Raw genomic sequence first — 13374 nt, forward strand, 5'->3', positions numbered from 1 at the left:
TCCCCCATGTGGCTACAGGGACAGTAGCAGAAGGGGTTAATGTTGCTGTTTCGTAATCTGCTCTATTTTCAGAGGGCCACATTTTCACCTATTCTGAGGGGATTTCTAACGAAGATGAGAGAAGTATTTTTTAGGTGTGTTATGCTGTTAAAAATCACAAGAGAGCTCTTAAGAGCCCATTTATACAAACATAAAAACCAGTGCGATTTCTGCTCTGCCTAACACTTAAACGCCCATGTGGATATTGTCTGGCAGCCCACAGACCTCCCCCCCCCCATCCACATGCCCCTGCCAATTACTTGAGCGCTGGTCCCTTCTGGAAGTGATTTTGGATTGTCCTGCTCATATTTTGTAACAAATGACACCATCAGGGATACAGGCACCTGCACATCTTTCACAGAGGTAGGGGTAAGGAGGTACCACTGTCACGTCTTAGGGGGGGGTAAGGAGGTACCACTGTCGCGTCTTAGGGGGGGGGTAAGGAGGTACCACTGTCACGTCTTAGGGGGGGGTAAGGAGGTACCACTGTCGCGTCTTAGGGGGGGTAAGGAGGTACCACTGTCGCGTCTTAGGGGGGGGGTAGGGAGGTACCACTGTCGCGTCTTAGGGGGGGGGTAGGGAGGTACCACTGTCGCGTCTTAGGGGGGGGGTAGGGAGGTACCACTGTCGCGTCTTAGGGGGGGGGTAGGGAGGTACCACTGTCGCGTCTTGGGGGGGGTAAGGAGGTACCACTGTCGCGTCTTGGGGGGGGTAAGGAGGTACCACTGTCGCGTCTTGGGGGGGGTAAGGAGGTACCACTGTCGCGTCTTGGGGGGGGGGGTAAGGAGGTACCACTGTCGCGTCTTAGGGGGGGGGGTAAGGAGGTACCACTGTCGCGTCTTAGGGGGGGTAAGGAGGTACCACTGTCGTGTCTTAGGGGGGGTAAGGAGGTACCAGTGTCACGTCTTGGGGGGATAAGGAGGTACCACTGTCACGTCTTGGGGGGGAGGGGGGGGGGGTAAGGAGGTACCAGTGTCACGTCTTGGGGGGGGTAAGGAGGTACCTGTGTCACGTTATAGGGAGGGGAAGGAGGTACCAGTGTCACGTCTTGGGGGGGTAAGGAGGTACCACTGTCGCGTCTTGGGGGGGGGTAAGGAGGTACCACTGTCGCGTCTTAGGGGGGGTAAGGAGGTACCACTGTCGTGTCTTAGGGGGGGGTAAGGAGGTACCAGTGTCACGTCTTGGGGGGGAGGGGGGGGGTAAGGAGGTACCAGTGTCACGTCTTGGGGGGGGGGGGGGGTAAGGAGGTACCACTGTCACGTCTTGGGGGGGTAAGGAGGTACCAGTGTCGTGTCTTAGGGGGGGTAAGGAGGTACCAGTGTCGCGCCTTAGGGGGGTAAGGAGGTACCACTGTCACGTCTTTGGGGGGTAAGGAGGTACTAGTGTCATGTTTGAGGGAGGGGAAGGAGGTCCCAGTGTCGCGTTGGGGGGGTAAGGAGGTACCAGTGTCACGTCTTAGGGGGGTAAGGAGGTACCACTGTCGCGTCTTAGGGGGGGGTAAGGAGGTACCACTGTCGCGTCTTAGGGGGGGTAAGGAGGTACCACTGTCGTGTCTTAGGGGGGGTAAGGATGGTACCAGTGTCACGTCTTGGGGGGGAGGGGGTAAGGAGGTACCAGTGTCACGTCTTGGGGGGGGGGGGGGTAAGGAGGTACCACTGTCACGTCTTGGGGGGGTAAGGAGGTACCAGTGTCGTGTTTTAGGGGGGGTAAGGAGGTACCAGTGTCGCGCCTTAGGGGGGTAAGGAGGTACCACTGTCACGTCTTTGGGGGGTAAGGAGGTACTAGTGTCACGTTTGAAGGAGGGGAAGGAGGTACCTGTGTCACGTCTTGGGGGGGTAAGGAGGTACCTGTGTCACGTCTTGGGGGGGTAAGGAGGGTACCAGTGTCACGTCTTAGGGGGGGTAAGGAGGTACCAGTGTCACGTCTTGGGGGGGGGTAAGGAGGTACCAGTGTCGTGTCTTAGGGGGGGTAAGGAGGTACCAGTGTCGCGTCTTAGGGGGGTAAGGAGGTACCACTGTCACGTCTTTGGGGGGTAAGGAGGTACTAGTGTCACGTTTGAGGGAGGGGAAGGAGGTCCCAGTGTCGCGTTGGGGGGGAAGGAGGGATACATAGAGGATCCTCTGGCCTGCTGTCAGTTGTCTGTTTAAAGGGCTAAATGCCAGGCAGGCCTCCTTAGAGAGAGGTTTTGTGGTGTGGGGCGTGTGCTGAATATTTGCTGGATAGTATCTGGTACAAATACAATCACACCTTCAGATTCACTAATTTGACATTCGCCATTTGGGGCATGTCAAACCAGATGGAGGCCCCGGTGCAGACCCAGGACACGCTGGAGAGATTATATCTCTCGGTTGGCCTGGGAACGCCTTGGTATTCCCCCGGAGGAGCTGGATGAGGAGGCTGGTGAGAGGGAGGCATCCCTGCTTAGACTGCTGTCACCACGACCTGACCCCAGAGAAGATAAATAAATGTATGGATGGAGGGATGGATGGAGGGATGGATGGCTATTTATGAGTTGACCATGAACAACTAATGTGAACATTTTTTTCAATGCTTAAGCACAAAATATATCAACAATACTTATAATGACTTACAGTGTTTCCCCTACCATTTTATTAAGGGGGCGCCCCGCCTCCCCCCAACGGCACCTCCCCCCCCCCCCCCTTGATGGTCAGGTTAGTTTTATTCAATTTTATTTTGTATATAGCGCCAGATCACAACAGAAATCATTTAAGGTAACCAAAGGGATGCAGCGATGCTCATTGGCTGGTTACACCCATTTTCCCTCCCATTTAACTATTAACTACACGGTTCTCTTGCACAACACCAGTCTCTCATGTCTTGCACACATCCCTGAGCGATCTTTTGACCTGCACTAAATGAAAAAAGGCTGCATTACCTGTCTGTCGTGTGTTTTATTGTATGTGTTTTAAAATCTCCTGGTTTGTTGTGCTTGCTTACTTTGCCCAATCACATTGCCTTAGATGCATGTAGGCTTGGGCAGTATCTAATTTTTCATATCGTCATACCATGCAGACATGTGATATTTTGGAGGTCTATTCAAAAGCACGGCTGTTCTGGTATTTTGAAATATTCATAATAAAATGCACCAAGTGGTGCTTTGGGGTCTGCCACCATAAAAAATGTAAGATTTCAAAAACATACTACACTGTACTGTATTACTGTAACACCACCCAAGCCTACTTGCACATTTACTTTGCATACTTTTTAAAACACCGTCTTCACCCAAACAGAGAAATATTATACTTCTTATAAGTATAATACTTGGCATGTACGCTTATAGCCCCTTTAATATATGATTCATACATATATGATATAATAATTGTACATGATGTTACTGGCGGTGGGGGTGCCATGGTGGTGCAGTGGTTAGCACTGTCCCTTCACACCTCTGGGGCCCGGGTTCGAGCCTCCGCCTGGGTCACGTGTGTGGAGTCGTGGGGTTTCCTCCGGGTACTCTGGTTTCCCCCCACAGTCCAAAAACATGCTGAGGCTAATTGGAGTTGCTAAATTGCCCGTAAGTGTGCATGTGTGAGTGAATGGTGTGTGAGTGTGCCCTGCGATGGGCTGGCCCCCCATCCTGGGTTGATCCTTGCCTCGTGCCCATAGCTTCCGGGATAGGCTCCGGACCCCCCGCGACCCAGTAGGATAAGCGGTTTGGAAAATGGATGGATGGATGGATGGATACTGGCGGTCATGTTTACATACACAGTCTTTATGTAGACATATATATTCTTGGTGCATACAATATACTCAGCTTATAAAACAAGTGTCATATGTATTGTCACAAGATTTTTTATATGGGAAACACAAAAAATCACGACCATCATGCTTAAACAATCCCCACATACAGTACTAAGCCCTGTCTATTCCACATACAGTACTAAGCCCTGTCTATTCCACATACAGTACTAAGCCCTGTCTATCCCACATACAGTACTAAGCCCTGCCTATCCCACATACAGTACTAACCCTAACCCTATCCCACATACAGTACTAACCCCTGTCTATTCCACATACAGTACTAAGCCCTGTCTATTCCACATACAGTACTAAGCCCTGTCTATTCCACATACAGTACTAAGCCCTGTCTATCCCACATACAGTACTAAGCCCTGCCTATCCCACATACAGTACTAACCCTAACCCTATCCCACATACAGTACTAAGCCCTGCCTATCCCACATACAGTACTAACCCTAACCCTATCCCACATACAGTACTAAGCCCTGCCTATCCCACATACAGTACTAAGCCCTGCCTATCCCACATACAGTACTAAGCCCTGCCTATCCCACATACAGTACTAAGCCCTGCCTATCCCACATACAGTACTAAGCCTAACCCTATTCCACATACAGATACAGAGAATTTTCTTGGTTGAACTGATTCAGCTGCAAACAATCCTGCACCGGCCCACCCTTAGTTTGTGGGTTAGGGTTAAATTAAGGGATGAAATAATGCTGTGCTTTTAATTAGGAGGATTTCTCGGATGTTCGTTGACTGCTTTAGACATCCAGCCATAGAACTGCACACAAACACTGAAATGATGTCACATTTAAGCTGCACATTTGATTACCTATAAGAACAGAGTCTGTTTTTTTGTATCAAATCGCCCTTCATTTTGGTATGTACTCATCGTTTTTAGGATTATTTGCCTGGGAGGGATGAGGGTGCTTGTAATTCTCATACTTGGGGAGTATGGGTACTTCCAGAGACCGCAGTTATGATGCCATAGCTGTCTGGCCGGCTGTTTGCTGAAAATAATAGCATTCAGGGCCCTCTTTACCCTTGAGGAGAAATAGCTATCGCAATATGGGACAGAAAATAAACAAACCATTTATTTTTTAAAAAATAACATTACTTTCTGTCTAGCAGAATTCCTTTTTTGTTTGAACAACCACAGTGTTTTATCTATGATTAGATCAGATTGCCAGCTATTTAGATGTGCTGAAAGCCCTTAGATTACATCTAGCTCCATGAATAAAGAAGCTTCCACTTTCTTGCTAATGATGGATTAAACGTGAGGTCTCAGAGTCTCCCTTGCTCTCCAGACGCAATGATCCAAGCTGTTTGCAAACGATAACGCGCTTTGTTTATTGTGTGATGGAAGTTGTTTACCTAAAACAGTAGTTTTATTTTTTGGAATCTAGACTTATTGTGTCTGTCTGGTGTTCCAAACCTGGTAGACTCGCACGTTGAATATCAGTCACCATCAGTTATATTTTCATACCAGCAGTAACATGCATCGTGGATCTGTTCATCCCTACGGACTGAAACAGTGAAGAAACTGCTGAAAATAAATGCATGCATATACCAAATTCTGTCCATCTGCGGTCAGATCAGCCGCCTGCCTAGCGTTGCCTGGCCTGTTTCGGGAGACCCTGCCCCCCACCCCCCTCCTCCCCCAGTCAGTACGCCGCTCCACATTGCAGAGAGCTGAAATTGCATGAGGATGTCTCTGTTCAGTGTTATGATGGATGTTATTATTCATCACAATAGATGATGTGCCCTGCGATTCTCTGGAAGGGAGGGGTCACCTATTTTGGAAGGTCTTCTACATTTGAGTTTTGAGGTGGACATACAGTGGGGTGCTAAGTGGCTCGGTGAGCTAAGTCCCTGTGCTTGGGATCAGACGATGGCTGGTTTAAGCCCGGCCTCAGCCCAATAGTCACATGTCTGTGGGCCGTTAACCCCGTATTCCTGGGACGCCGCATGATGGTTGACTCTGTGATGTTCGCGTCTCATGGAGAGCAGGATGGGGCAGGTGAAGAGAAGCATTCCAATGTTCCTGTACTCATACTTGTCTAAATACCACATAAAGGTTTTAAGCTTAATTATTGTGAGCCCACTAAGGGTGTAGTCCTAGTGTTAATACAGGATGAGAGACCACAACGAAACCTTAGATAACAGTGAATATCCACAGGAGTAGGACTCTGGAACAGGATGGGATTAAAGTGCAAGCTACTGGTTTTCCCACTCAAAGGGACTGTGGGATTTTATCCAGTGACTACAGGTCAAAGCGGACCTGCCGCCTACCTTTTGTGCCATTGTTTGCTTACGTTGTTTGTTTTCCTCGTACACGGGCTGGTTTCTGAGTACAGGTGATGTCTCAGTCAGGCAGACAGATGCTGGGATGCCTTCATTTGTCAGCCGTTGGGAGGCTGTTTAGCGTTCGACGGATGGACCATGCTGTAAGACCCTCTGGGGGACTTCCGGCCCAGTTTTGAAAGCTAGATTGAGCAAGATTGTAGCTCCCCGTACTATTTAGTCTTCAAGGCTGAGTGAGAGCATGAGAAGTGTTTTTGCTGTTGGCCTGATGGTAATTCGCTAATGGTAGCACATTGCTCTATGGATGGTGATGTCAGAGAAAGATGTGGGGTGTGCTCCAGAGGGTGGGGGGTAGAGATTATCAGCGGCAGATAACCAGGTGGCAGTGAGAGCTTCGCTTTCTCAGCTAAGCAGTCAGTTCTTCACTGAACACTAACCTGCCACTGAAAGGAGGCCTCCCTGCCGTCTTTCTGCCGTCTTCCTGCCGTCTTCCTGCCGTCTTCCTGCCTTCTTCCTGGCATCTTCCTGGCATCTTCCTGGCATCTTCCTGGCATCTTCCTGGCATGCCAGGACCATCCCCCTGTGCTTATGCCCTATCTCAGTGTCTGTACCTGGGGGTGAGACCTGTATTTATACACATGTGTTGCATGTTATGTTATGTGCAAAAGCAATCCTGAAAATAATCGATTTTGGAGACATTTAAAAATTACCCATATGGCAGCGTAAATATTATGAAAGATCATCCTCTGGACCTTGGGTGAGGTCTGTTATAACAGGGTGGGGGGCTTCTTCTCCATTCCCGGTGGTGGAGCAGTAGACTGGAGGCGGGAGAGAGGAGACAGGGAGATGTGCTCATAGTCCAACTCCCTCCACAAACGCCCCCCCCCCCCCCCCCACCCCACCCTGCCTCGCCATGCCTCGCCACGGCCCAGATGGACCAGCTTGGTGTGCCGGCAGCGCTGTCTGTCACGAACCTCGCAGACCCTCTGGTTCTGACCGCAGTGGCCCGGCGGGGGTGTGGAGGACACCTCAGCGTGGCGTCTGGTCCAGAAAAGGACGACAGTTCGGTGAGGGACAGGGCGGGACCCGTCCCCAGCCACCCGCTGGCACAGCTTAGCTCTCTGCATTCAAATAATAATACTATCCATTTTGTGCTGATTTGGACTCCTTCCAGGTCACGGCTGTGGAGGCTTCTGTTACCCTGTGCTGGGACCTAGAGGCTTTTTAGCTGTTTGGCTCCTAGAACCGGTCCTGCTGGTTCTAATACTGGTTCTGTCTAGCTGCAGAACTGATGGACAGACTCTGAGGATGGTGTCCTGCAGCCGAAGGTGTGGCTCCTTTACCTGGATGGTATAATATCCCGCAAAAGTTTTTTTTTTTTTTTTTTTTTATTATTTTGAACTGTTTACTTATAGTACTTTCTGTCTTTAAAATATAATCAGAGCTCTTCTTCCTGTGGATGGAGTCCATCAGAGGTCATGATTTTGTCTCTAAAAGGCAGTTCTGTCTTTAGGTAGATGCTGTTCATGTATTCAGGCAGCTAGATTATGATGGTAACAAACCCTTTTTAGTCTGTGAGAAATATATCTGCATCTTTTCAATTCATACTGCACCGTGTGTGTGTGTGTGTGTGTGTGTGTGTGTGTGTGTGTGTGTGGTGTGTGTGTGGGTGGGTGTGTGTTTTTTGCCGTTTGATTCCGCCTGTGAGTAAGTTTTGGCCTCACAGGTTGTAGTCACGCGTAGTTCAGTGCTTAAGCTTCTGGAAAGGTGCAGGACGGCCGTGTTAATTACAGCAAGCATGCAGCTGTTTGTTCCCACTCTGTCTTTCTCTCCAATTTCCTGTTCGGCCCCCCCTCCCCGGGACCCCTGGCACCTGCAGGACTCCTTCTGTGCTTGCAGCAATGGTTGTAGCTCCTTAATCGCTGGTGCCTCCCCCAGGAAGGGTGCGGTTCCCTGATTTGGGGATAACCAGCAATGGCTTGTGTTCACCAGTGTGGGGGGGTGCAGGGCGTGCTGCATTCAGGGCTGATGCAGACAACAAGGGAAATACTTTGCAGATTCTTTACAGGCTGGATTCGATGACAGGCTCCCTGGGGTCTTTGCTGTGCAGTGTCTGTGGCATGTAACTCAGTGGAGAATGTCCTGCGGGTTGTGGGTTTGAAACCCATGACTGACAGCGTGATCGCCCTTGAGAAGGACCTTAACCACAGCCGCTCCAGGGAAGATGGTGTCCCACAAACAAACTCGCTTTACATCACTTTGGACAAAATCTTCCAAATAAGTTAAATAAATCCACATAGATGCTAGTAGGTCACTATTTCAAATAGTATCTTAAGAGATATTTTACCCAGCAAGCCTCCCTGGCTTAACTCCATACAGCTTTCAGTTTCAGATAAATATTTTTACCTGAGCGATTAAGGTTAGTCTTGCTTGTTTTGGTCACAATTTATATTTTTGACTAATGCAATAGCACACACTTTGTTTTTCAGCTGTTGAAAGGAACTGGACAGTTTCTGCTCTTCTGTTCATTTGGGTTTTTACCGAAGCGATTAAAATGAAGTGCCATGCTTAAGGATGCTTTCCCGGGATCTGAACCAGAAACCCTACGGCGTTACAAGGAGATGTTTTTTTAACCACCCCTCTCCATGCCCCACTAGTCTGGCCTACCCTGTCCTCTACAGGCCAGATCATGCACCTGCAACTCTATAAGATATTTCCAGAACACACCCCTCAACTCCCCCCCCTCCCCCAACAGCCCAGCCTGTGCAGAATGAAATGTGACTGAAACTGTTGACATTTACAAGGAAACTGTCCTTTGAGAAATGGAGAACAAGCGAAATTAAGAGGAACGCGGCTGTTACAGCCTTGTTACTCTGGAGGCGGCAGTCCAGTCTGCTGACAGAGCAGGCAGGCGAGACCCTGCATATGTGAACAGGGGCTTCCCTGAGTGGATGTACCAGGTGATGCTCTGATGACTGTGCGCTTGGATAGGGTAATACACAGGCTTGGATAGGGTAATACACAGGCTTGGATAGGGTAATACACAGGCTTGGATAGGGTAATACACAGGCTTGGATGGGGAATATACTAGAACCTAGGGGGAGAGGATGGGCTTTAACTGGGAGACAGGTTTGGGCTTTTACACGGGATCTGAGGAGTGGTGGTCTGCTCTGGGGCGCCAGCCTCTGAGGATCGAGCGCCTCTCAGCCCACGGGATGTCACTCCCCCTTACGTTGGCCTGCTTTCAGCTGGGAATAGTACCCCGGCTCCATGCCGCTGCTATGCCACTCCTCTGATTGGCGGCATGCGTTCTCTCACCCCCCCCTCGGCTCGCCGTATGCTGAGGTGTGCCCCTCCCTGGGGCCAAATGTTGCCGTTCGGTTGGTCCCGCCGAGCGATGGTAAACGGCAGGCTGCCGTTGGTGTGATGTAGTCACCGTCTTCTCAGCCGCCCCAGTCTGCCGGTTTGGCCATGGTAGCTAGCTTAGAGGAGTGCTTTGACTCTGAGACATAGCACTGAGACTCACTGACAGCTGAGACTGGCCAAGCGCAAGAAATCACTGTGTGTCAAAGACTCATTGAACAGTGAAACTTGCTAAGCACTAGAATTCTCTGTGTGCTGAAACTCACTGAAAATACACTAAAACTTGCTGAGCACTAGGACTCGCTGTGTATGGAGACTTAAGGCTGGTCTATACTCCTCCATCCACATTCTTTTTGATGTAACCACTGTTCCACTGTGCGTCTCCGCGGACTCGTACGTGTGGCTCTGGACACTGCCTTATCAGTTCGCTATCGTTCACTGTAAACACCAACGCAGATGCTTTTGATGAGCATTGGGGTAGTTTGCAAACCACACAGACTATTTACAAGGCTATAAAACTGTCGCATACATGTAAATGTGAGTGCAGACTTGTCTCAACTTGAAAATCTCACGCCAGTCAGCTGACCAAAGTTGGCAACCCCGTGAGGTGGCTCTCTGTAAAACATACAGAAATGGACACAGAGCTCACTGCTGTGGTGCGTGTGCAGGGAATATCAGAATAATATTTTATGTTATTCTTATTATTATTCATCATGGTGCACATGTGCAAAGTACGCGGCTTGACCAGAGAACTATGAATGTTTCTGTATCTGCATATGTAGTGTGGATACACAAGTGTTGTCATTGTGTGGAAAAGTATGGACCAGCCTTGATTGAAGACTTGCTAAGCGCCAGGACTCACTGTGTGCATAGACTCACTGAGCACTGAAACTCGCCAAGTGCTAGAACTTCTCATGTGCTGAGACTCATTGAACACTGAGACACTCACTATGTGCTAAAACTCTTTGTGTGCTGAGACTCATTGAATATTGAGGCTTGCTAAACACTAGAACTCTCTGTTTTCTGACACTCATTGGACACTGAGACTCACTAAGTGCTAGGACTCGCTGTGTGCCAGGACTCTCCGCTGTTTTAACTGAATTGTTAATCACTAAGAACAAGGCCAGTAGGTAACGACGCCCCCACAGACAATTGTTGCTTCAGGCAAGATGCTTGAAAATTTAGTCTAATTTCAGTAGAAAAAGCAGCTTGTGGTCAGTGTTAAGTGCACCTTCAGTAATAAATATTCCCAGGCAGCTGCCGTCCCAGGCAGGCCTCATCGCCTCCAGCAGCTGAATGAGGAGTTAGCTTCTCTTTGAAATTGTGGTCTGTTGGAATTGGCATCAATTATTTATACTATATGGACAGAAGTTTTGGGACACCTGGGTTTTACACCCACAGGACCTTTAATGACATCCCATCCTAAAGGCTTTCCACAGGATTTTGGAATGTGTCTGTGACAATTTTTGCCCGTTCATTTAGAAGAGCATTTGTGATGTACTGATGTTGGATGTGAAGGCCTGGCTCGCAATCTCCAATTCTAGTTCATCCAAAAGGTGTTTGTTGGGGTTGAGGTCAGGGTTCCGTGTGGGTCAGTCAAGTTATCAAACCCACGCAACCATGTCTTTATTGAGCTTACTTTGTGCACTGGGGCACAGTCATGCTGGAACAGAAAAGGTCCTTCCTTCCCCAAACAGATCCCATAAAGTAAGAAGCATAAAATTGTCCAAAATGTCTTAAGAGTTCTCTTCACTAGAACTAAGAGGGCCAAGCCCAACCCATAAAAAACAACCCCATACCATTATCCCTCCTCCACAAATTTTTACAGTTGGCACAATGCAGTCAGGCAGGTAACGTTCTCCTGGTATCTGCCAAACCCAGACTTGTCCATCAGACTGCCAGACAGAGAAGCGTGATTTGTCACTCCACAGAACACATTTACACTGCTCCAGAGTCCATTGGTGGCATGCACAGTTTTTGTGCTGGGGTTAATGCCAGAGGAAGTTGGGAATTCTGCAGTTATTGAGTCAACAGAGCGTTGGCGATTTTTACACATTCTATGCCACAGCACTCAGTGACCCCACCCTGTTACTTACGTAGCTCCCACTTCGTAGCTAAGTTTCTGTTGTTCTTAAATGCTCCAACTTTGGAATAATAGCACTTATAGTTGACCGTGGAATATCTAGCAGGAAATAAATCTCAGAAAATGACTTATTGCATCCAATGACAGTACCATGCTTGAATTCTTTTACAAATGTTTGGAAACCTGACTGCATGGCTCGGTACTTGACCTGCGGCAATCGGTATGAATGAAACACCTGAATTCAATGATTAAGAGGTGTGTCCCAATACTTTTGTCCATATAGTGTATCTAAGTCCATTTTATCAGTGGTGTGCCTGTAGAAGGTGGTGGTATTCTGCTCATTAATGGTAGTTCCATCGCAGTGGCGTCACAAACACCTTCATCAGTGTTACTCTGTGACATCACTGCTGCTCCTCCACGCTCTCCCAGGCCTCCAGTGACTCTCTGCCTGGCCCCTGCGAGTCCCCCCACTGCTTCCATCACGTTTCCGGACTCCGTGTCCAGGAGGGAGTTTGGTGTCCACTTGGTTGTAAGTGAGGGGGGGGGGATCAGACTCGTTCTTATTTCCTCATGCCAGCGCCCCCCAGGGGGTAAAGCTCATGTTCCGATGTGGCCTGACGATTATTGTATGGGGCCTGTCGATATGTGAAGTGGTTTCCCATTCGTGAAACTGCCTGCCAACACTGGCTAAGTCCCAGCCTTAACCCTGTCGACCCAGGGAGGGCGAGCCGGGGGGGTGGGGATGCATTCCCTGTTGCCGTGCCTACAGGGCTGTGATGACAGATTGGACTTGGGATTGTGGATGCTGGGGTTCATGTGCTTTGCGTCAGGTCTGCTCTGTCATCACACTAGAGGTCCCCTTTAATTCGGAACCACTGTGCATCTTCCCAAAGTCCTCATGCAGCTTGAACCGATAACGCAGCAGCACATGGAAGCGCTTATGATTGGGGGGGGGTTCCATTCCTGGCTGGGGGCGCCTGCTTGCGTCACGAGGCCTGTGAGGTGGTGGCTTTGTTCTGGGATATTGGGTGAGGTGAGGTCTGATGTGCTGCCCTGTAATCTGGGAGGTGGCTGGAAGCAGAGTGTCAGCGGCAGAGTGTCAGCGGCAGAGTGTCAGCGGCAGAGTGTCAGCGGCAGAGTGTCAGCGGCAGAGTGTCAGCGGCAGAGTGTCAGAGCCAGAGTGTCAGAGCCAGAGTGTCAGAGCCAGAGTGTCAGAGGCAGTGTCAGTTCCATGGTCTCCGTCACCTTGCCATGGGGCATCATCAGCCTCATCCTCATCTTCATCCTCATTGTCATCCTCAGCTTTATCCTGAGCTTCATCATCAGCCTCATCCTCATCTTCATCCTCATTGTCATCCTCAGCTTCAGCTTTATCCTGAGCTTCATCCTCAGCCTCATCCACAGCTTCCAGAATGACGCACCCCTGAATCTGCCTGCAGTCCCTCCTGCTAATTCATTCAGGCAGCTTTTTCCTCCAACAAAATTATGCCAACAAAAGGTGATTTTGTCAGCGCTATACCACGGTCCTAGCATAGCATTACAGCAATTTATTCTTGCGATAATCTAATTTTATTTTTGTTACCTTTGGAAAGTGCCTCTTATATAACACATGGACTATGTGGGGGGGAAAAAAACCACAGGCACTGTGTGTAGCTTAGTAGGTCAGGTACTGTATCTGTGCTCATTACCAGAAGGTTGTGGGTTCAAATTCAATAGATGGCAGAGCAGTCAAAGCATTGTTGGGGCCTTGAGTACGGTCTTTCACCCCAGCTGCTCCAGGAACACTGTCTCTCCCTGCTCTCTGATCCTCACTTGTATGT

General features: G+C 49.2%; 1 protein-coding gene across 2 annotated transcripts in view; it reads left to right on the forward strand.

Moving 5' to 3' along the window:
- LOC125716644 (ephrin type-B receptor 1-B) overlaps positions 1–13374 on the forward strand; it is a 123350-nt gene that overhangs the window by 24872 nt on the left and 85104 nt on the right. The window lies entirely within an intron of this gene.

Source organism: Brienomyrus brachyistius, chromosome 21 (genome assembly GCF_023856365.1).
Source record: "Brienomyrus brachyistius isolate T26 chromosome 21, BBRACH_0.4, whole genome shotgun sequence".
In the NCBI taxonomy this organism is placed as follows: domain Eukaryota; kingdom Metazoa; phylum Chordata; class Actinopteri; order Osteoglossiformes; family Mormyridae; genus Brienomyrus; species Brienomyrus brachyistius.